We start from the raw sequence: 19,929 nt of genomic DNA, 5'->3' as shown, positions 1-19,929 counted from the left end.
AGTTGAAGCCAATATATCAATCCAAGCCTAAATGGGCCTAAATCTATAGGTTTCAATCACAGTTTCAATAATTTTATGGTATTTTAGATAAAACTTTTAGTATGGTATAAAAGAACAATCTTTTTCAGTCAAATCTACAGTTAGAGGGTCAATCACTGCTTAAATATTGTTTCTAGAAGTTTGAATATTAACAAAATATTCAATTTCACCTGAGCCATGTACCTTGAACGGAGGAAAAAAGATATTCTATTTCTTCAACCATTAAATTAAACAATCATTAACATGCAGTCAGCGATTCTTACCATTTAAAACTGAGGACACACGCCATTATAAAGCACACCACCTCTTCCACAATTACACAAACCCTTTGAGATAAAGCAATTTTTAAGCTTTTATGTCTGTGTGTTGGTGAGTTTGTTTAAGCGCCTGGCAGTCTTAGACTAATAAATACTCCGGAGAAAATGGATGGGGTGTGGGGTGCCGCTGCCATAGCGCCCGCTTGTTGCTCAAAGCCACCCCACCCTACAGGGTACCCCCTTTACACACACAGCAGAGGAGGAGCCGTGGGGAAAACACTCTATTGTCCATCACAAGTGAAGCTTAATGTAAAAACACAAACATACGAGAGCTAAAAGCAATGTAAAACCTTACTGACATCCGTGAAGGGAAAATATATTCACAATACAGAGAGTTTTCCTGACAACATCACAAGCAGCCCATTCAACAAATAGGTGCCGAGGTAAACCAATAAACCACCCAGAACAAACACGAATCTCAAAATGATTAGATAACCTATCAAAAGCAGAAAAAGACATAACTATGATAAGGGTTATTTTTGTATATGCAAAAGCATCAACCATGAGCAGAGAAGGAAATCTTGTCTGTGCACATTTATAAATGTCAACCTGCAGATCCCAATCGCACCTCAATATAACAATGATCTGTTATGAGTGTCTTGTGTAATGTGTATTTTGGAGTAGACATACAAAAGTGATCAGGTGTCAGGGTCTCTTAATAAGAAAGCAATTTAAATACAAAACCTACAGTAAAAATAGTATGGATACCTAAACAACTAGCATTTAGTTCGTTAAATAATTCACTTTATTTTATATCTTTAATTTTACATCACATTTACTTTTATTTTATTGCTTGATTCTGAAAAGAAGCGTTCCACCATTCGACAGAGTTCAGCTGACTCAAAAACTATATAACTGACGATGATTTCCTACATAACCGTTCTCCACTGTCAACAGCAGGACCCAAAGTCAGCACTCAGGCCTGGGCTTGGTCCCAAAAAGCTTCCTCCAGCCTTCTCTTCCTCCCCTGCCATAAGGTCCACAAAACACGTTTCTTCCCTGAACCCCGTATGAGGTGAGAGGGTGTTTATGAAGGCTGGTGTGTGTTTGTGTGTGATGTAATGAATGAGATTTGTTCAGCAGGACGTACTTTTGCTTTGGGGCACAGTTAAACATGGTAGTAGGTGATTTAGAGCAACTACAGGAAAGATACAGCAACTGACACAAAAAGAAAGAAAAGTAGGTGATTCTACAGAAAGAGCTGTGTGTGCGTGTACTTGCACAGCTATCTTATATAGTTTTATATCATTGGAGTGAGGACAATTTTGTAAAGTGAAATGCAACTGGAAATTCAACTGTTGTGTAGTTAATCTAGTAGTTAATTTACAATGTTTGAGCAATACCTGATAACGGGTCCTGGCGATGGCCAGCACATTGGGCAGGTTCATGAGGATGAGCTGCTGAAGATGCTCCTGAGAGAAAACAGAAAACATGCTCACTGTAAACAGGCACATCACTACGGTGGCACCCTAAAATTAGACCTAAAAAGACAACACAGTGAGTGGTGAAAGAGGCATGGTTTAAGATGGCAGCCAGCCTGGGAGATGTATGGGTGTCAATATTTGGGTTGAAGACCTAAAACAGGGTCGCTGGTAACGTGGGAACAGGAAACTCTTACTTACAAACAGACAGGCAGGAAATCAAACTGGAAATGGGAAACATTAGCGGCCCCAGACAAGGCATGTATTTGGGTGGGGTGCATCAAATTCCAGCATACAGGCAAAATATGAGCTAGGAAAATCATAAGGTAAAAAGTACCATCCAAAATCGAGAGCATAAATATCTAGATATTTAGGACTTGCAGGTATGCCCCAGGTACAAATGGACTTGACTTCAAGCACAATGGCCTCCAGGGTAACTAAGCTCAGCAAAGTACACAAAGGACAAGACCAAACAGGTCCAATTGACCAAACCCTTCATTCCAAAACACACTTAGATAAGAGCACTGAAATCACCGGCAGAATTACATACCTGATTTATTGTTTCTGTGCAACTGACAAGAAACAGAATCATTTCTGAAAGCTTTCCCACAGATCACGAGAGAATCCATATATGCATATAAGCTTTTTTTAACATAAAATATTACATTTTATTGCATTACATGTATTACATACATTTCCTACTATTCCACAATGATGAAAAAATAGTTTTCATTTTAAAAATGCATGTAGAGACCATTTTTTCTTTCCATTCCATTGTGGTTCTTCTGGCTGTTTTAGAAACAATTCTTGCAGAAACCAGCCTGATTATACAGACCTGACTCAGCCTTCAAAATCTGTAGTTCTGCACATACCCAGCTTTCAACAAACTCAAGCAATGCTGTTAGCAAATGGACACAGACTCTCACCCAAGTGCACGGCTACACAGCTAATGGAAAGTGTGCTGTCCCGTTTGACATCATCAATCCCAGACCCCTGCTGACAACTCCATCCCCTCTCAGAGGAGTGACTCGGGGGAGGTTTTTGTGTGAAGGGACCAACGGAGACGCGACCCTCATCCAGTATAATAGAGCCAGCCCAGCTGAGACCGGGGCCAGACCACACTGCCTTTGTCAAAACAGAGGCCTGCGAGCATTCCTTTCTTTACTGCCGTCTCTCACACATACTCATTCACAAACACTGAGAACACTTCAAAAGTAACAAACCCAAAATTCTCTTGTGTTTGTCTTTGTCCAGAATTATGCAGAGTACTGATGTACGGAAAGTCCTTTGACTGCAATTTTTATATTTTCTAGTGATAAACAGGTACTTTGTGACAAACTTTTTGAATTGAGAACTTTTATCTTTTGATATTATAGACATCATATTTGGTTCAAATCATCATGTGCATCATTTAAGTATAAGGAGGAGAAATGGTATGAGATTTACTGGAATATTGATTTAAATTCAGAAGAATGCAGTCAATATAATGGATTCATTATTTTTTTTATAGTTGATAACTGACCAATTTTAAAATTCTGTAAAATTTAGTTTGTTTGTGTTCTGTTGAATCAATATGTCAATATTATTAGGAACTTTTTTTTAGGTTTTTTTTTTTTTTTTAGATTTAGATGGTAGGTAGGGGTGTCAAAATGAATTGTTGCATGCGTATGTGGGACGATTTTGCATCAATGATCGAATAAACCATAACTGATTATAGCCCATGACGGCATTCGTACACACGCTTGTCATGCGAATATTAAAATAGACTCTCAAATTTTACAATATGACATATGTCTGCGGTAGCGACAAACGTGAAGGGCTTCATTGCAAAGAATATGCGAATGAAACAACTGATGTGGAAACAGATCATGCATTAATCTAATTGCAGTCTATTAAAAGCAACCAGTTTAGTGAATGACTAAATGGCAAAACTATGACTGTCTGTAAACTTTCAATACTTAAAGCAGCCCCAGATACTGAAAGTGTTTTTTCTTCATCACTTGTAATTGTCTTTTCCCCATATTAGATTATATTTGCTCATGTTTTAAAGCTATATTTTGACCTACTTTAAATTCTTAATGATTAATACATTTTATAAAATCGAGATGCACTTTTGACTCCAATAATCGTTGACATGATAATCGTAATTGAACTGAATCGTGAAACCAGTGCCCTAGACAAAGGTAATATAAAAAAAGTACATGTACAATTAAATATCAAATAATAAATATATCCAACATCAAATGATGCTAATGCTATATTTTTAATCCAATGTTGAATAAATAAACAATGTACCAATGTATTATCCTTAAGGTGTGGTCATATTATAGAAAATTGGTGAAATTTTGCCAATATCTACTTTCCACAAAATTTTAAGGGCAATAAAAGAAATCACCTTTAAACCAAGCAACTTTTTTTTCAAGTTCACTTTGTGCCCATTTCAAAATCTTCATGTGGAAATCTATCACCCTATCACATCAAATTCCAGACTGAATTGAATTGAAATGGATTAAATAAAGTTTTGCCTGTGAAGTACACTAAACAACATTAAAAGTTTAAATCAACATTCTGCTAAACTTCTCTTTTCTTTTAATATACACAAAAGAAAATAAAGTCATACAGGTTTGTTACTTACATTTAGGTAAGAGTTTTCTTTTTTTGGTGATCTATCCTTTCAGAAATTAACTCAAGTCTAGTCTATTATATTGCAATTAATTAATGCATGGCCATTACATCAGCTCCACAGCTCTTTGCATATCAACATGTAAAAAGCCCTAATGATCATTTCTTTTCACTAAACGCAAGACAAACCTTTAAATCCACTTGAGCAGTCTTGTCGTCCCTGTATTTTCATGACCACTGATGCAAGACCACTTCTGAGATAACTATGCACAATGGAACAAGCAAAGCACTCTGGGAAGAAAACTCAAGTGTTTCTGACTGACAGCCAGTCTGGTGTGTATAATTACATAAAGGAGCACGTTTCAACCTGAGAGAGGAGAGAAAAAAGAAGCTCTTTACGGTGTTTAATTCGACAGCTGCACCGTGATGGGGTGTGTACAGTAGTGTCAAGTTAAACATTCACTCCATAAACCTCATTCTTTAATTGCCAGTTAACCTGATCATTTCTGCGCTGCTAAATTCAAGCAGGCTAATTACTAGATTTGAGTCATATGCAAGACGAGGAGGCTTTCGTGCCAGCGTCAGTATCTGGTTTCAACTAACAGCTGAGGATGGAAAAAACGATGAAGGATCGGTTAACGCTCCTTGCCTGACAGAGATGGGCTTAGAGAACTTAAGGTGCGTACACCATTTCAGATATATTACGAATGTAGAAACGCTGCAAATACACGCAACAAAACAGAGAGGAACTGTTGCGTGAAATGCAATGTCTCAACAAAGACAAGTTTTCATCATAGCAGATAACAACAAGACAACACCGGCTTTGGCCTGCAATTACATCATTAGTGGAAACTACCTGCCTAAAGTAAATTATTGATGGGCATGTATCCATATCACAACGCCAACTAGGTGTTTGTTAAAACACTCACATATTCTCTCTAAAGTCCTTTGAAAATATAATAACTATTGAAATTCTATAAAATAGAGGAAATGCAAAGCAAAAAAAGAGACTTTTTTTATGCTGAGGAAATATGGGAGTAATGATTTAATGGCCCCATAAAAGCCAGTACCCAAATGGCACTTTCCACTGTAAAGTTAGGACAACAAAGATAACCTCAGCACCTTCATGCTTTAATACACCACAGAAACATTAAAAAAATTATGGTTTGGCATAGATCATATAAAGCCATTGCACGAATGGTCATGATAGTAGGAAAGTTTCAAAGAAACCTTCCTGAGGTCATTTCCTCTGTTGCTGTGTGGAACAATGCCTGAACAGTAAAGTAGGACAGGAGATCTTTGGCTCTGCTCTGGGGCTGTTTTCACTGAGGTACACACTGGTATCTGCCCAACCCCTGCTGGGTTACAGGCCAGTGCGGTCAACACACGATCATTATCTATATACTGACAGAGCGAGGTTGGAATTCAGAATGCTTTTTGCGTAGTCTTAACAACTCATGAACGCGCATATAAAAGTTAGGCAGATTATGAAGATTAAAATATGGATATTTTCTTGCACAAATGCATGGATTCACTTCAGAACGTCTTTATAAAACCCTCGATCACATTGATGATGGCTGAATGCATTTTTAAGGGCTATTTAAAATCTCCAACATAAAGATTGAAAGAGCCAGGATATTTTTTAAATGTAACTCCAATTGTATTTGTTTGAAGGAAGACAATTATGTACACATAGGATGGCTACAATCATGGGCTATTTTTTGCGTTAACACTACTCATTTAAGTTATTTTATGAACTACTGTACAAAAAGGTTTGAAACCGCAAATATTATTCAGCAAAAATGCATTAAATTGATTAAAAAAGTCAAGATTTTTACATTGTTATGAAAAATCTATTTAAAAATGCTGCTCTTAAGCATCTGCATAATAGAATGATTTCTGAAAGATTGTTTGTCACTGAAGACTGTTGTAATGATTATGAAAATGAGATTTATTAACACATGAAACATTGAAGCCTAATTTAATAACATCAGAGTATTAGAACTACTCTTGTATTTTTTTGTTAATCAACACAAACTCAGCACACCTGGGAAATTGGGAAATATTCCAAAGGCTATATGTCGAATCCAATCAATTCTTACAAGAAACGGCAATGTTTCGGGTCTACTTTACCTTCATCAGGCATGTATTTTTGTTAATAAAGCTGGCTCGCTAAGCATATGGGAACAAAAATACCTCTGAATGGTTTTTCATTTAGAGAGTAGCGTTGAGTGCAATTCTTAAAGGACTCGTGAAATCTGGGACTGTGTTGACGAATAAAAGATAAAGAAAGCTCTTCATCCAAGATGAAAGGATGGAGGGAGAAAAGGATTATGAGGGGAAAGACACCAATGGGACTGCTCTCCAGCAGTAATAATCAATAGCACAGCAGTCACAGAGCTTTGGCATCGACACAGTACTGTCAATCATGTTTCTCCTACTGACTTCTGTGGAGCAGCGAAGCTCCTAGTGCCTTAAAGAACATCAAGCTTTATTAATAGATTCTCGTCTGCCGAGTTAAACAATACCAAAACTAAAATTGTCCTGTAAGGATGTTATTTTGGGTTAGAAATTCAAGTAAATATTTGGATTGATGGTATTCAGAGCAAAATGACTGTTTGTGTTTATCACAATACAAACATGACTAGAATAGGCCGAGCTCAGATGAATAGAAATGAGTAACAGGAGCATTCAGTGCCATTGTGTTCCAGCCAGCACAGGAATGAGGAACAACACGAGAACTCAGAGAATCTTAGAGACGGTCCTTGCACCGGACAATAAACAAACTTACACAAATGGCTTATTTCACTAAACCATAACTCTTTCATACTGAAAATCTGAACAAATCCTGCATTTTGCAACACAGATTGCAATGCTATTATACTCTGTGGTTTTGTATTAAACATTTTGAGAAATGGGTTTCAGTAAACATGTCTTTGCAAATAGGAAAAAGTGAAAGCTTAATTTTCTAATCTTACACTGAGAAAAGTGAGGCAAACGATAGCCACAAGTAGGCTATACTGTCAAAAAGGGGCTGATCAATGGTCATGGTGTTCCTCTTCAGATGAGATCTTCTATGTTACAGTGACCCATATTGCAGTTGTGCCTGAGGGTTCTTCACTGAATATGCAATGGAGAAACCCACAAATGATCAATATCTAATTCACCACAGCAGGTCATGCCACATGTTCACCCAGGATTGTGGTAAACATGCTCGTATAAGTGTCTATGTCTATTTTTTTTTTTTGTGTTATTGAAAGTGAAGGTCAATTTCACCAAAATGTGGCCCCATTTCTGTCTCTACTCAGTGGCCCAGTGTTCTATATTCACTCTTGTGTAGAGTAAACCACACGCTGACTACAGTTTTGTACATGAACACACACTAGTATGTTAGCCAGACTTAAAATAAGCCCAATCCACAGACTTCCTGCCTAAACACAGCAGGCAACTTTAAACCCTGAATATTGTCAGAATGCCATGTTTTCAAAAACTTCAAAAAACACTACATACAGACTTATATATATATATATGTATGTATGTATGTACGCTTGTGTGTGTTTGTGTGCAAAATTGTTTTAAAACCAAGCAACAACCACACCACATGAGACATGATGCACAATTTGTTATCATATTGGTTATGAACTGATATTAAGGATTTTTGACAACAGTTGCGTCACCAGAAAGTCTGACATTTTTACCAGAAGATAATTTCATTACAAGGTCAAAAAATTAAATCATATACAATGATGGCTCATTCACACTGAGATGTGTGACAAACTCAATAACGTAATTTTCATTTCAAGCCAACTTTTATCATTAAAAACACTGATAATTTGATAAAATAAACAATGTTTAGAAAACTTGAATATCCATATTGTTAACTTGAAGCATTAAAAATAGCTACATTTTAGTTTGAAATGTTCCATTTTTAATTTAACACTAACAATAACTAGTATTTTGTGTATCCCTCAGAAGAATATTTCAAAGGAATTCTGTTGTTCTTCATGTTTAGAACTGAACCTTTGGTTCTCCCCCTCACACACACAATATAGCAGTTCTAGTCACATTGTTTTTGAAGTAGGATGTACAATTTGAGTCCCTATTCAACTTTCTATAAAAAGAATGTGGGGAATCATAAAAGCTGGAAACCACATCAACTAGACCAAGACATCAACTAGTGTCCAAACAGAGGAGCATTAACATCAGCAGCTAACAATTGAGCAAAATATACACAAAGAGTCCAGGTGAGCACTGCTGCCATGTGACACATCAGTCAGAGGTCATGTCACTACTTCCTGTTATCAGAAATTTCATAGCTTTGTGATACCTCCACAAAGCACTGCAAGATCACAAGGAACAGCAAAGCATAATGCATGCATGATGTATTCAGGTACAGTATAACTTTTTAAACTCAAGAAAATAGAACTTCAGAATAAAACCCTTAAATCTTTGTACAAAACAAGTGGCTTAGAAATGAAAACCTAATTCCTACAGGCTCTGTATGTGTGGACACAAGCTTTCACTTCCTATTGACTCTGAGGGCAACAGCAGGGACAGAAGGGAGAGAGAGGGACATTCCAGACTCCCTGGCAACTCTAATTGACCTAGAGTGCCCCTCTTTCCCCCAATTCTCCATTAAATAAAAGCAGCCTAGTGGAACATCCCCCCACTACTGTCCCATTCCAGAGAGGTAGAGTGACCACCACAGCAGCTGGACCAAATCAGTGTAGATGTTCAGATGCTGGGATCTCTGTTTCTAACACTGTAGACCAACAATACACCCCAGGAGAAAAAAAGAAACTTCTTGGGTTGACCAAGGGGATCATGGTTAAGGGGGATTCAATCATTACCTTTAAAAGACAGCTTGATCTTTGACCAGAGGCCCATGGAGACGTATGTTTGCTACATGTGTCACATTTGGAAGCAACAGATGTCCATCAAAGACACATGGAAGGCTAGAACTGGTCCATATGTCAGCTAATAAATAGAGAAATCTTCAGTCTGTATTATATGGAGCACAAACAAGGACCAACAATAGAGACACAGAAACAAAAGATCTGCCTTAAAACAATACAGGCTTAGCTATGACCTCATTTATGCAAAAAACATCATATAAAAGTAGCACTATGACCAGGAACAACAACAGGATGATGACGAATAATGTAAAACTAGGGTTCAGAGCTGTTGTCTTGTCTGAATAATTAACTTTTCGTTTACTGTTGATGAAGAATATACAGAATAAAATATTTAGCCAGTTGTCATACCTACACTCCCCATAATTATATGAGGTGGTACATGAATGACAACATACACAGATTAAGAGTCAATTACACACCAAACTTCATGTCCTAATATATTATTTTTCCTGTTAATCAAGAGTTTGCCCTGCCATGATTGCAACAACACTCAAGTTGCACTTTTTAATTGCAACTGCAGTTTGCAAATTTTACCAGGTAGAGCACAGTGAATTAAGAAACTGTGCAAACAGGTATATATTATGACTGGTTGTAAACTGCAGTTGCATCATTCCCCAATTTTGCGTTCAATGTGGACAAACAAACTACTTGTTGCATCTTACCTTGTTAGTGTAATATGCATCATTTGCCCTTAATTGTGTTGCAGTAGCACCAAAAATGCACATGAACGTTTCAAGTAGGACATTCCAAAAAGACTTAAAGGCAGCCTTAAAGCATAACCATTACTGTTTGCCAGAGTTAACTCATTCGGATTTTACATTACAGCCATGTCTAAACCTATTCTTCTATTTTTGTACATTGAGTTGACTTATGATCTCACTAAACACGTGAAAGTGTGCTGTACCAAAGTCTGCTGTAGCAAATTTTCCTCTCTACTAGCTAGGAAATGTTTGGGCAAGTGACTGTCACTTTTTGTGTACTTTGTATCTTGTAACTGTTCATTGCTGGCAGAGACAAGAAAGATATGCAGAGAATATGGGATGGAGAGAGTATTAGAGTAAAATAAGCCAGCTTTAAAGCAGTCCAGGAGGCTTTGTTTTTGGGTTTCCCACAGCAGCCGGTCTCTGGAGGGGGTTTCCTGTGTTCAGCAACAAACACATGCCTTGTAAAGGTAACGAACAAGAGAGAATATGCTCATGTGCGCCTGAGAGAAATACTGAACTGAAGCATATCATGCAGAAATTAAACAGTGTAAGGCAAAGATGTCACTAGGCTGCTCGCATATGGCAAAAGAGAAACTGTACACCTCTGGGAACGGCCATGTCATCTCCACTGTACACAAGCAAACAGTAGAACAAAGAGCTAGCAGGCTAACTCAAAGAGACACCTCCCTTCTTTCAGAGCCACGATGAAACCTGTAAAACCCGCCAAGTGTGTAAGAAATGGCAATTCAACACACAACTGTCCTCTATACAGAGCTTGCGTGAGGGTTATTCAAATTCTACGAATGAGTCTTAACCACATCCTTTAAGATAGCTATGGCAGCATACTGAATCAAACTGTAAATATTATACATGCTGCAATAGTCAAGAGGGGTTTTTTCTTTTAAAACATAGCATGTGGAACTGAGGAACGCAACCACTTACAGACCAGCGGGGAAAGCTCAGACTGTTAGTCTGGCTGATCAGAGCAGGTCAAGGGGGCAACCCCGAACCTAATTCAGAAACAAAAACAGCTGGCATGTCACTGTCTAAGAAAAACCTTTAGCCAGAGGAGTGTAAAACATTTTCAAATGAACCAATTAGAACCAAACTTGAAAACAAATCAGCTTTGGCTGAATGTTCTCACAACGATGTTGTGTGTTGTTGCGGTCCACTGCGGTTCATTAGGCACGGGCCCTGGGCAGGCCACATATCTCATGTTCCAGCTCTTAGAAGAGTCGGCTTACAGGAGCTCATGCTCATAACGACTTGCTCTCTAGACAATAGGCAGGGAGGAACCAACATACTACCCCCTCCCCTCCCCCAGAGGTCCATTGTTCCCACTGTCTGTAGCCCTGATCTCTGTGGTGGGACGTTTTCTGGTTAGCAAACACAGAGTCATTTTAGAGCTAATCTAATTGGGGAGAGCAGAAAGTGTGACACTGGAACTGTGAACTCTACCCTACAGTCTGTACGGATTATTATACATTCTGAATTCCTTGATAAAACTAGGGCAAATCTGGTCAGTGTAAATTAAATCACCCAGTGTTAGGGTTTAGGCTTAAACTTAAATCTAGGCTAAGCTGGGAAAATGTATCATATTGGCATTTGGCACTGTAGATCTGTAATCTGTAATCGCTTTCATAACCAAACGCGAGACAGCCATTCGCCCCGTGTGCAAATATTTACAGAGTTCAGATCACAACAAGTCATTAGAAACCTTACAGTGCCTATCATTGATCTGTGCGACCCAGACTTAAGAGGATGTTGTTTTGATCTACCCAGGCTGCAGTAGTCAAGTGACCACATGTCCAATTAATCTTTAGTCATTCCCACAATCTTGACAAATCTGGTTTCAAATACTGCGTCTCAGATAAATATGAGTGACACCAACTTCTGCAAATCTTGGCTCCACAATGCCCCGGAGGGTTGGGTGGTTGCCAGGGTGAAGATGTTCTGACACCCCTTTTTCCACAAAAATGGTACTGGTGCCAGTTCCTGGTTGGGGTGAGTTGAAAGTGAGCCTGCATTTCCACTAACTTGAGAAGCAACCAATTCTTTTTGTACTACATGTGACTTATATACAGTGCAGAGATTTTTATATTTGAAATACTCTTGCTGGTACTCATGCTGCTTGGGAAACTTTCCGCTCTCTGTGTTCCAATACACTTGATTCCTGGTTCTGACATGGCCCAGTTTTTATTTCATGGAATCCTAAGAGATTTGGTTGCAAATGTTATTGTTCATCAGGCAAAAATCTTTTTAAGTCTTAGGGCTACAAAGTAAGCACACCTCTCCTTAATAAGTCTCATTATTTCATCTTCCATACATGTTTCTAGCAAGAACAGGGTGTAACAAAAATGCACCAAAGATTAATTCTACAAGTAAATATTACAAGCAATAGTCATAGCAAGACTTGCCTTAGCAAACACCACTAATTAATCACTAAAATCATATGCATCTTCCTTTATCACACTCACTTCCTGTGTTGCTGTCGCATGAACATGCTCCAACAATGCAAGTTATTTTAGTCTTCATGTAAACAACTATTTTCCAGTTTACAGATCTTTTTAAAAATGTATAACATTGTTCGACTTGTTCACTTGAGCATAAAAGACCAGTCTACAGCCACCTGCTTATCTCGTTGGCCTTCTGGGCCATTTCTGTACACAGTAGCTGGGACCACTGTTGACACTCAGACACAATATAGTTTATAGCCGAGAGAGAAAACACTTCAAAAAAAGAGAGAACGTCAGTTCATCTCAGATTTCTGTGTTGATCACGAATACAATGTTCCAGTTATTTCTACAAATCAATTCAAATTGAAGGAATGAGGAAGACAACAAATTGATTAGCCAAATATGGTACTTTAATAATGTGTCAAATAAGGCAACACATTTTCATAGCAGACGTATAAGTGACGATGTGTTGCGTCTGAATGCAGATTTCTTGATAAAAAGATACATGCATATTACTTGTGCACATACTGCCAGGGGTGCAGCAAGTCTCAACCTTAACTGATACCAAATTGCACTGTTTTTTGTATGTTACATTTTTGTAATTTCATATATTTGTACACTCATTATCATTTAAAGGTTAAATTCATTTTTATAGATTAGTTGTTCAAGCCACCATGTAATAATTCCATGTAATAAATTAATAAATAAATACAGATTTGTAGATGGTAAACTTCAGCTAACCATAACACCGAGTCACCTGATTCAGTGTTAACACCTGATTTTTTTTTAACATTGTGTTGTATACTTGGGGCTCAGATTGTCTGTGAGGGATCACTATAGTTTAGAAGGACGTAAGTGAGAAGATACTAAACAAAGAGCTAATGATCCAACTCCTAAATCATTAGAAGAAAACAAACAGGCCTAATTTAAAGCAAGAGAGCTAATGCATGACAAAAGCATTTCCTTTGGCTATTAGCCTGATGTCTTTAGGATTGCATTTTCAGGGGGTCCTGAGCGTTTCAGTTCTCACATTACAGTGACCCTTCCCCCATTTAGACCCCCATATGTGGGTCTCAGGAGGAGCGATTAACACGGGATAAAACAACACATCTGGTTCTGTTCACCGGAGCACTGACCCACATCAGATGCTCAAATGTTGGCTTTCTGAAGTCCATTTCCGGGTCACATAGGACAGTTTCTCTTGGGCTGAGACTGAGCACTTTGTGTGTGTCTTGGACGAGCCACATGAGGAAACTGAGACTGTTGGCCAGTTTCAAACACCACAAACAACTCAAAGTGTATATTCAGTGCAAAAAATATTAACTGACGAGCTGGGTTTTACCAGGCTGCCTCAAGATATTTGAGAGCCCCTTTCTAATTAAAGTGCTTGGTTAAAACACTTTTTATTCAAGGGTGAGGCACTTCTGTATATGAACACAAACTTCTCAGTTACTTATTACTGAGCCCATTGGGTGACCTATAAAAAAAAACACTAAGGCGAGCTCCACCCAAGCCAAATATGCGGTTAAGGGGGCCTTCCATCACTAAAGGAGTGTGCACTGCGTGTGCGATTACTACATTCTGACACTCTGCCAAAATCTTGCATAATACGTAATAACACTAATCAGCAAGAGAGGTTATTTTAATATCTTGACTGCCTACTGCAGAGTGTTCATTTAAAACTGGACAAAGAAAGAACCAGTTAGAGGGCAAAGGAACGGCAATAATATAAGTCTATAAACCATCATAGACACCCTCCTTCCAATTATTCAACCGTAGTTAATATGATAAAATGATATGCAAAAAACAAAGTCTCCGTGTACAGTATCCTAAAAATAAATGACAAACACAAATCACACTTGGTTAGGACCCAAAGCTAAACTTCTACACACTAGTACAGGATATTTGGTTACATCCTTCAAAGTGTTTGGAAAAAAGAACAAATCTATAGAAATAAAACGAGTGAGCAAATGATAACATTTTATTTCGTAAAAGAGTGAGAGTAGAAAACCAAGACAATTCCCAGCGACTAAAGCACAATCCGTCTTATTTTTCTAAGTTGGGATGGAAAGCAGTGAGGTCTGAGCAGGAATGCTTCTGAGAAACTCTGCCAAGAGAAAAGGGGTCAGATGTGGCAAACGCTTGCTCAGATGGTGGGACGCTGCCCAGAACCAACCAAACCAATCAGAGGATTTCAACTCCCAAACCAAACAACATAAAAACTTCTCCTCCAGCAGTAATTGTAAGTGAGAACGGTTTTCTGTGAGACCAGAAATTATGAGTCAATGCTACATTTTCTCTAATATGGTGTTGAGAAAGACCTTGTCCTTTCATGTCTCCCTGTTTTCCTCACAATAATTACTATGATTACGACTACAGTCTCTCATAAAACTTTCAACCTCTTATAGACCACCTTTGACTCAGGTCTTCTCACTCCTATATTATCCCATATAAAATGGATGGCGAGTTTAGTACTCGGTTTAGAAAATGTGTTCACCATATTGTTAATACTAAATATTTGTATGATATGGTCAGCAAATGGCGAATATTCAAATTATTCACTATTTTATCTAAATAAATTAAAAACAAAAAACATGTTATTAAAACACTACAAAAATAAACAGTTTTAATACCACTGGTGAATTTTTATTAAATGAATTATTATTATTATTATTATTATTATTATTAATAAAAAATTATGTTTTTAAGTTTAGCTTTGGATGGCAAGTTATATGCAAATATAAAAATGCTAATTATTAATAATGTCTCAGATATATCTAATATAAATATAAATAATATAAACGTATCTATTTATTTTAAAAAATTACAACAAATATCATCACGCATCCCTTTATGTATGATGGATGAGTGAGAGGCTCAACTAGACCAGCAGCCAACTGATCAGTAAAGGAGGTCAGCTAGCAGATTTCTCTTTGCTTTTTAAACCTTTTTAGTTAAAACATCAATAAGAAACATCTCTGATTGTTGGCTGACAGACATGATGCTAAACCCACTAACTAGCTGATTTAGAATATACATAGTTTTGCACATCCCTTACCGGCGGCCTTTACATAAGAACTAGGATCAAAAGTTGAAACAGGCTTGACGTAACAGAATCTCTTGTATGCAGATAAAAATAAGGCCCACAATTTCACATCTGCAGACAGGTTTAATCCCAGTGACACCTTATGTCTGCAGAGACCAGCTGCTGTCTGGCATTTAATACAATCACACACAAACACAATGTTGTCTTTAAAAAAAAAAAGGAGTGATCAGGAAGTACTTTTCCCGTTGCAACCTGACATGGCGGAAGATATCTCACCTGGTAGTAGTTTTTGATGTGTCGGATGACAGTGTTGAGATTCTGTATTCTCAGGTTGACATCATTGTTGACTTGTTTGTTGACTCTCTGATTCATGGGGCTCGGGTCTCTGTGGGCCGAGAGCAACAAGAGTGCATTTGAAAATCTCACATAAGCACTTTTATAATGGCTTGGCAGGATGTTTGACTATTATTCATCAACCTAGTTAATTAGTGAGGTCGAATAATTTACTTTTTAATAGTTTGGTGAACCCAATTTTTTACATGATTTAAACCAATCATTCAACCTATCCACTCCGAGACTGCGCTTTTATAAACTGAGCTGTATTTTTATTTAATTGTACTTTCATTTTCAAGTAATACAAATCTTGGTCCATATATTTAATCTGATTAACAATGCAAAAAGTTATGCGTTTCAAGACTTTCTATTTTGCTTTTAATCGGTTCTTTAATCATGAATTACTCCACTTGGAAATATTTGTAATCTCTCATATTTCTTTCCAAATGTAACATCTCTCTTTAACAGGTAAAAAAATGAGAAGCAAAAAATTTCCCTTTTACAATCTCTTATTCTAATTCAGATCCAGTAGAAATGTTTCCAAAACCCGAATTATCTGCAATGAATGCTGATTTATTAGATAAATAGTTTGCACATGAATCATCTTAATTTGAATGCACAGCAACAGGATCTTTGCATTACACTTTGGAACATTGCATTATTTTACTTAGCATATAGATTTTTTTCCATTGCATTATAAACAAATGCTTGTTCTACCTAAACTATATCCCATACATCAACAAAAACCCAAGTTTTTCTCATATAACAAGTAATCAGGCTTTCATATCACTGGACTGGATCATTGGATGTAAAAGGTTGAAGCCAGTAAGTGGGTCCCGATCTTGGCGTAGACAGTTCTGAGGTCCTACATAGACTCTGTTTGTGCGATCCTCATTTACATTTGTTTTGTGAGAATGGCATGCAAATTCTGCCAGCTTGGCCCACAAATTTCCGCTTGCAAGTGAAAGAACCTTAAAAGATCAGGGTCAGTTTTTTCTTTTTCCTCTGATGTCTGGTTCAACTGTTTTTTACAGCCTGAAGCCAAGAAGACTGCTTTGAGTTTCACTTTTGTGGCATTTTACGAGCATGGATATTGCAACTGACAGCATGGTTGGAAAAACAACGACTGTTTAGTAAAAAGTTAAGGGAAGGCCGATGGGGTGCATGCAGAGTACATCTGCCAGATGGGATACGTCAGCATAACAGCGATGAGGTGTTTACCGTGCATACCTGGTGAACAAATACACTCCGTCAAGGCTATCGGTTTGCTACAGGCATACGGGTGTGGGCACATTAAAAATGGATGTGGGTGAAGAGAAAGGAGCAGTGTACATTGCCCTCAACATTCCACATCTCCACTTATTTGTAATGGTTCAGTGAAATACACTGGACACCTGAGCATGCGAGTCTTCATATTAATGGTGTAAAAGATTGCTTACATTATTCTTTCAAGTTAATACATACTAGATAACTTTTTAGGTTGCAAAAAATATAATCGACTATGTATAATATGTCTGGTGTTCACTTGTCCCTTATCAAAATTATATTTTTATGTTGATTTAAATAATATACTAGATTTAATTTAAGATTTTGGTTTACATTTTAATTTTAAGATCGATGTTTTGCTTTTTTTGTTTTAGTAATGGTGATATTTATTAGTTATTTTATTAAAAACATTTTATTTCAGAGTTTTTTTTCACCTGAATATGTATGGCTCTGGTGAACGAAACTTTAAAGATGCTTTAAAACTTTTTTTAAGTCGGCATAAATCTACAATATGATGACGATATGCAAGTAAAACATTCTCAATGTGAGAAAAAAAAAAAATATATATATATATATATATATATATGAAAAAAATTCAAATCATACGCTCTGATTTCATGCTAAATTCAACAGGAAATGTGTCACATTAGAAGAAGAGACGGTTCCAATGCCATTTTATATTGACTTTGAGGAATAAGACTGATGCAGTTCATGCCCTAAGTGACATGATACAAAGAGAACATGACACCAGGGTACAATAATCTATCAAGGACAGCGACAAGAGTGTCTGAGGACAGCTAATACGGTACATGTGTCATCCTCCCATTAGACATGCCCCCACACCCCCATTTATAAAGAAAATATTTCCTTTGTCTGAGGAGGTCCAGTGTTTAAGCCCCAGATTAAGGCAGAGAGAGGGTGGCAAAGCTTCGAAGATAAAAAGTAGGTTAAAGGACAACGCTGATGCAGCGCTGAAAAACAGTAGTTTCATAAAGCTCAATCTAAATGCACAAACTCTAAGTGTCAAAATATGTGTAATGCTCCTTTGCATGATGCAAATACTCTAAAAAGAAGAGATTTCCTTGTTCATTAGTAGGACTCACACGCGACAGTGCTGCTGGATAGTCACCTGTTAGCTGAGGTTACAGCTTGAACTAACTGAAACTTCCGTGAACTAGGCGTTCAGACGCTGCTGCCATTTACACTGCATGCTTGCAAACTGATGTTACGCATGACCTTAAAACTCTTGGCAAAGTAGAGCCCCGAATCAGCCAGAGACCCTTTATTAACACACTAATTACCGATGAGGAACAGAACCGGTGTAGCGCGAAGATTCGGATTGAGCGTCTGCACAGTTGGATGGCAGGCAGAAAGGATAGGATGTGGTTTCTAATGAAAAAAAGATAGGCCTATAACAACTGCTAGATTACAGCATGTAGGCACAGTCTCTCTCTCACACACACATACAAGGTTCTGTGTCTGTCACTCACATGTGTGTCATTATCTTATGAAGGAAGACACTATCCACTAAATCCATGAACATGGAGAGTTTATTCTGAACCGGACCCAAGGGGGTCCAAAAGTCTTCACCTGCAAAAATAATAAAATGTATATGCAATAAATAATTCAAATAAAATAGGTAGTAATATCATGACAGGATGCACGCACAGCTGCACAAGCAAACTTTCCGTTTCTGAACTGAACTGCAGAGTGTACAAAATGTAAAAACATACACAAAGACATGTTTGTAGTTCGTTTTTAAAGTAAATATCGTTGTCAAACAGTCTGTGTTCAACTTTAAAAAACTAAACTGTTCTCTAACCGCCATGTGCGTGTATATGTTTGTTTAAACGTTATACAGTATCACGAAACGGCAGGCACGTCAGCAGGGGAGTGTTGATTGTTGTCTATAATGAGGGTTAAGATGGTGATGTATGAGCTGAAACACGGTGGTCAGAGAAAGCACAGTGAAACAGGACACAGAGGTCAAGGGGAAAAACCCTGTCAAGTGTCATTAAACTCTTCATGTAGAATGATGAATGCACACAAAAAGTACTAATGTTATGCTGTTGTGTGTACAGGTTTTAAAAGCGTACAAAATAATACTACTACTACAGATATAATAAAAATTATATATATTAACTTCCAATTTCACGTAAGTATACAATAAAGATAAAAATACAAATAAGAATAAAACAATTGACCAAACGCATATACTACTTTTAGCACCATATAATGGCAATAGTGTTAATAATTAAATTTTAGCATGATACCATGCTAAATGAAAAAGCTTGTTGGGCTCCCTTTCCAGTAAGTTTGACGGCTACAGACCTAAAAGCACACAGCCCGCTTTCCACGTTAGCATTGCCCTGGCTTTCGCTGTCACCGGCCGTTGCTAAACAAAACTACAACCAACTGCAAAACAACTCTGCACATACAGCAGGTGCCGTCGTCGTCTTTGTGACTTACCCAAACCACAAGCGGCGAATCCATGAAGTTAGACATGAGTTCAGATGACCGTACGCACCACTTTTGAGGGGAAATGGATCGCAAGATGTCCCACGAGAGATAAAATTGTTTATGAACGAAGGTAAGACTAAAAACACAAATAACAAACAAAGTGCGTCGGACTTCTCGCATGTTTTATGGTACTTCACATTACTGTCCGCAGCAGAACAATGGTGGGGACGCGAATCAAATCCATTCTGGAATAAGTACATCCTTTTGGAGGGAAACGGTTTTGAAACTTCAAAAATGACTTGCAAATCCAAGATAGTGTAAATGTCGCTGGTTAGATAAATATAAAACG

The 19,929-nt window shown here is 37.6% G+C and overlaps 1 pseudogene; it reads right to left on the bottom strand.

Moving 5' to 3' along the window:
- Positions 1–19,929, bottom strand: part of LOC122362004 — a 50,689-nt pseudogene that overhangs the window by 30,001 nt on the left and 759 nt on the right.

This window comes from Puntigrus tetrazona, chromosome 17 (genome assembly GCF_018831695.1).
Source record: "Puntigrus tetrazona isolate hp1 chromosome 17, ASM1883169v1, whole genome shotgun sequence".
Lineage (NCBI taxonomy): Eukaryota > Metazoa > Chordata > Actinopteri > Cypriniformes > Cyprinidae > Puntigrus > Puntigrus tetrazona.
The sequence above is the reverse complement of the archived record's forward strand: the minus strand, read 5'-3'. Positions and strand labels throughout refer to the sequence as shown.